Source organism: Eubalaena glacialis, chromosome 4 (genome assembly GCF_028564815.1).
Source record: "Eubalaena glacialis isolate mEubGla1 chromosome 4, mEubGla1.1.hap2.+ XY, whole genome shotgun sequence".
Taxonomy (NCBI): Eukaryota; Metazoa; Chordata; class Mammalia; order Artiodactyla; family Balaenidae; genus Eubalaena; species Eubalaena glacialis.
The window spans coordinates 135,250,902-135,256,901 of NC_083719.1; positions in this window are offsets into that span (position 1 = coordinate 135,250,902).

Genomic DNA, 6,000 nt, shown 5'->3' on the forward strand with positions numbered 1-6,000 from the left:
CCCCTGTGCCCAGGAGCACAGCTTTGCAAACGGAAGGGAAGAAGTGGAGAACCCCGGCACAGTCATACAAGATGTGTCTTTTTACTAAAAGTTGGATGCGTTGTTGAAAACTCTTTATAGTTTTCCAAATCAACTCCGATTTTCAGAGTTTAGAAGCAAGAGCATTTCCTTGTGCCATTAGCACTTAAAGGCCTTGATTCCCGTAATATTCTGCTTTCTAGAAACCTCTCTCCACAGACAATATCAAGTGTGGAGGCTCTGAGGACCTGGGCAGCTCTGGATTTAGAGTGAGGGGGTAGGGCAGTTGATGCAGCCTGTGATGTGGGTTCTCTCAGGTCTTTTGGAAGGGCCAGCTGTCTTATCTATTATTACAGACTGTGCCAGTCAGGAGGAGACGTATATAAAGAAAGCCATCTACTTTCAAAGAAATATTAGTGTCTTGAGCTAAACAAAGTGTCAAAAACTCATCTTATCTCATTACACGCGCACACGTGCATGTGTGCACGCACACACACACACAGTCCATAGGACTCCGTGTTGCAAGATGGCTTCCATGCCGGACATGCCATCCACAAGGCGCCTACATCACACAGTGTGATCCGGGTTTGACATATCCCTGTCTGAATCACTTGAGGGATGCCAGGCAGATATTCCATTTGTTTTCTCCCTTCCCAAATAGTTTTCTACTTGAAGCCTCAGTGTCTGAAATTCCTCCATTAGGTGGTCTTTCTTTGGGATAAAGTACTGCCCTTTCTGTGTAGTCTCTTTAAATAGCAAAGGCTTAAATTACATCAAATCAAGTATAAAATAACCTGCCTAATATTCTGTATCTTGACAGTTTGAGTTACATAGATAGATGCCTCTGTCCAAAGTCAGTGAATATTCACTTAAGATTTGAGCATTTTATTTTTTGGAAAGCTTACATTAAAAGAAAAGGTAAACAGATATCATACTTTAGTTAATGGTATGCATGTGAAGTATTTAAGGGAAGTTGTACAGATGTCTGTAATTTGCTTTGAAATATTTTTTTTTAAATAGATAAATGGATGAATAGATAGAGGGACAGATATATGACAAAAACCCCAAATAGTAAAACATTAATGGTATAATCTAGGTGATCTTTACATAGGTGTTCACTGTAAAATTATTTCAACTTTGCTGTATGAAAAGTGTCATAATAAATTATTGAGGAAAAGAAAAGAAAAAAAAAATAACCTGCTCAAGTTCCTATTAGAGAGCCTTGTATATACAAGTCACTCAGTAAATGGGAGCTGTTATGTGAGTAATGAGAGGACTAGGAGAGTGGTTTTCAACCTTGGCTGGTCTTTAGAATCAATGGGGAAGCTTTTCTAAAAAACAGATGCCTGGGCCCCCCTTCCCAACATTCTGATTTAATTGGTCTGGAGTGGAGCCCAGGCATCAGCATTTTTTAGTTTCACCCCAGGTGATCCTTCTAGGTGACAACGTTAAGAACAACCGTCACTCTGGCCTGCAGTGGTGACCGCACTGCTTTCCTCCTGAGGCTGATTTGCAGGGCACACTTTGCCTAGGATTGGGCCCAGACCCCCACAGAGAAAGGAAAGGGAGCGAGTTCCTCTAATAACCAAGGACTGAGATCAGACCAGATCAGCCTATGTAATTCAAGAGTTCTGCCTTTGCCCTCTATCCGGGCTATGGCTTCCCTGTTTATGACCCAAGTAGAACAAAAAAGGTAAAAATCACATCAATTATAAGGAGATCTTTTGTTGAGGTGGATGGCTAAAATAATCCTTATTACTTTTAACTTTGAAAAACAGACACAATAGCATCCATGAAGGGGAAGAATCTTTTCTGTTAACTTTTATTGGCCTTCATTTAATTTTTAAATATGTAGTAAACATGACTGTAGGGCTTCTCATTAACTGGGGTATCTTACAGTCATAATTTTTGATACACAACATTACTTACCAATTAGCCTGTCTTGTTCGTTTAAATTTCTTTGCTTATATTTTAATGGGAGCTAATGATGCCTTTGTTGACTTATTTAATGTTATGTAAATGTGGCTATAAACTGTGAAGGGTTTAAGCAGAAGCACTATTTTTGCTTACTCTTCAGATTTTGGAGTGTGTAGAATCCCCAGGAAACACACATATCAACACAATGAATGTAAGCTTACTGAGGAGACCAAATAATAATAATAATTTTTAAAACAAGCAGTGAAGGATGTTTAGAGCATGAGATTTTTACTTTCCTCTGGGTTAATTGTTTATTTGAGCATCAAAGGAATTTCAAAGTTAACTTCAACCAGTTTTTTTTCTTTTCTTTTTCTGCTCCCATAATCACTCAATATAGGCTAATCTTAAGACCATCTTCTAAGCTCAGGCAGGGAGAGCTGGGCTAGACAGGCTCTCTTGTTGAGTTTCATAGCCTTGCTCTCAGTAGAACTCCATTTTCCCTTATGGCCAGCACATAAATATTTGAACGAAGAAATGAATGAATGAATGGAAACTTTATAATTTCAACATACACATAGGTGAAGCTTCCAAGATACTGGATTCTCAATACTATGGCCTCTACTCCTCCAACAATCCTGTCCACTCCCCAGCCTCAACCACTCCCTTGTCATACCTGAGACTTTGTAACTAACAGTAACCAAACACCATCATATTTCAATTTCACATGCTTTACTCTCTTCTTACTACTTGGTGACTTTCCAGCTTCCTTCCTCAAGTGCCCCAACTTCATCTTTCCACCCCACCAAGAACCCTGATCCGTTGATCCTAACACTTTTTCTCGGTCCCTTACCACCTTCAAGTTCTCTCTTCCCTCCTGCCCCAGCTTAAACTGCATAGTAAATCATAACAGTCACCGACTGGCATACATCCTTGAATTCCTTGCTGAACTTATCAGGTAAAAGCACAGGCCTGGTTAAACCTCATTCTCTTTCTACTCTGTACTTGCACTCGTGCTGCTGAATGTGGGTGGGGAAAATGGTCTCCCCAAGCTGAACGGACTCACTTTGGAGTTATGATCACAAATGTTATGTGGCTCCTTCTTCTGCCAGGCAAGCACAGTATACTTCTAGCCTGTCCTGCTCCCAGTGGGATTGAATTGTGTCATCCCCGCACCCCAAGTCATATGTTGAAGTTCTGATCCCCAGTACCTAAGAATGTGACTTTATCTGGGAATATTATTGCAGATGTCATTAGTAAGCTGAGATGAGGTCATGAGGGTGTGCCCTAATCCAACATGACGGATATCCTTATAAAAAAAAAAGAAAATTTGGACACAGACACGTACACAGGGAGGGTGAAGATGAAGTTTAGAGATCAGGGTGATACTCCTACAAGCCAAGGAACACCAGAGATTGGCAGAAACTAACGAGGAGAGAAGTGTGAAACAGATTCTCCCTCAGGGCCCTTAGAAAGAAACAAACCTGCTGACACGTGGATCTTGGACTTCTAGCCTCCAGAACTGTGAGACAATAAATTACAGTTGTTTAAGTCACCCAGTTTGTGGTACTTTGTTATGCAAACAGATATGTCCTTCTGTCACATCTTCTCTAACCTCAAATCGTCAGCATCTCTTCCCCGACCTCACTCTCCACCGATGACTGTTCTTTATTCTTGGCTGAGGAAAACAGAAGCCATCAGGAAGCCCCACCCGCACATACACTCAGCTATGCAGGAACATTAACTATGCACCTTTCTACAGAAAGCCAGTTCGATGTACTACGTGCCATCCTGCTGACCTCCTCAAGGGTATCACCCCAGCTAGTCTCTCCTCTTTGTCCTTTTCATCAACTTTTCCCGCTCGACTGGATCATTCTAATAGGAATACAAACATTCTGTATTTCTCCTATTTTTCTCTTAAAAGAAAAATCCTTCAAGAAAATGTCAAATCTCCTTTTGACTCCCACTTTCCTCCACCCATACTGCCTCATTTTGTTGCTCCCCTTTGCAACAAAGCTGCTGGAAGAAGTTACTCATATTCATTGTCTCCAGTTCCTCTCTCGGCTTCATAAATCCACTCCAACCAAGCTCGCATTGCACAGACATTTCTTTCTTCAGGTCACCAGTGACTTCCAGGCTAAATCCAAAGGTCACTTCATAGAACTCATCTTACTTGACTTAATGGCAGCATTTGACACAGCCGAGCAAACTTTCCTCCCAAGAACATTCTCTCCACTTGGTTTCTAGGGCAACACAAGACACTGTTGCTGCTTCTAGTCTCCTTTGCTGATTCTTCCTCTTCTGCCTGATTTCCTCCTTCTAGGGTTCCCCGGGTCTCAGTCTTGGTTTTGCGTTTTGTCTCTACTACACTCATGCTCTTCTATCCTTAGCACAGTTCTCTATTCCAAACTTCAAACTCCAATGTTAGACTGCTAATTTAATGTCTCCGTTTGGATGTCTGATATGTCAAACTCAGTGCCTTTCAAAAATTAAATGACTCTTCTTCCTATCACTTCTCCTTGCAGCCTTCCCCATCTCAGAAGGGATATAGATGTCCTTTCATTTGCTCAGGCCAAAAAACTTGGGGTCATCCTTGACTCTCCTCTTTCTCTCATATCTCATGTCCAGCCTCTCAGGAAATCCTGTTGGCTTCGCCTTCACAATAGATTCAGAACCTGACCATTTATTACCACTTCCATGCCTACTGCTCTAGTTTGAACTTACCGTCATCTCTTCATGGTGAAGTACTGCAATAGCCTAAATCTGTTCCTTTTTAAAATTGTTTAGCAGTTTTATTTTTTTGACGTATGGTTGATTTATAATGTGTTAGTTTTAGGTGTACAGCACAATGATTCAGCTATACATATATATTCTTTTTCAGATTCTTTCCCTTATAGGTCACCACAAAATGTTGAGTATAGCCTAAGTCTATTCTTAACACAGAAGCCAAACTGATTCTTTTAAAATATATGCGGTAGTGTCACTCCATGCAGAACCTAGCAACTCCATTTCGTGCAGATCAGAAATCAGATCAGAAATCAGAGTTCTCACAATGGCTTACGAGGTCTTGCCTGGCCTGTCCCTCCTCTGCTTCTCTGGCCTCACCTATTGCTCCCTCTGCTAATTTTTCTCTAGCCACATTCTTCTCAACAATCGTTCCTCAATGTACCTGGAACCCTCCCACCCTAGGGCCTTCGTACCAATTGTCCCCTCTACCTGGAAAACCCTTCTTCCAAATATCTCTGTAGCTAATTCCCTTACTTTCGTCAAGGCTTTGCTCAAATCCTCTCTTCCCAATCGAAGGCCCTTTTGAATATTGCAATCTGCTCTTCCAAAGCTCCTCATCACCTTTAGCATTCTCTTCGTTTACTTTTTTTCTGGAGTACTTATCAACTTCTCTTATTAGATGTATTAGTTTGCTAGGGAAGCCATAACAAAATACCACAGACACAGTGGTTTAAACAACAGAAATTTATTTTCTCACAGTTCTGAAGGCTAGAAGTTCAAGATCAGGTGTCAGCAGGTTTGGTTTCTCTTGAGACCTCTCTGCTTGGCTTGCAGATGGCCACCTTTTGGCTGTGTCCTCGCATGGTCCTTTCTCTGTATTCACACCCCTGGTGTCTCTCCTTGTGTCCAAATTTCCTCTTCTTATAAGGACACCAAACAGATTGGATGAAGGCCCATCCCAGCAGCCCCATTTTAACTTAATCCCCTTTTTAAAGGCTTATCTCCAAAACCACTCACTTTTCTCAGAATACTGGGGGTTAAGGCTTTAATATATAAATTTGGGGCAGAGAGGGAAACACAATTTAGCCTATAACACTAGGTAACTTACTTATTACATTTGTTCATTATTCTCTGTCTCAACTCCATAAGCCCCAAACATGGGAAGCTAAGTTCATGACCAGGAGCACCTTGTCTGTCTTGTTCCCTCCTGTGGCCTCTGCATCAGAAACAATACCTCATACAAAGTGGCCTCTTGATAAATATTTGTTGAATGAGTGAATGGATAGATGCAAGTCCAGGGTATTAAGAGTTAAGAAAAACAAGGGGAGGCTTTGTGGGTCA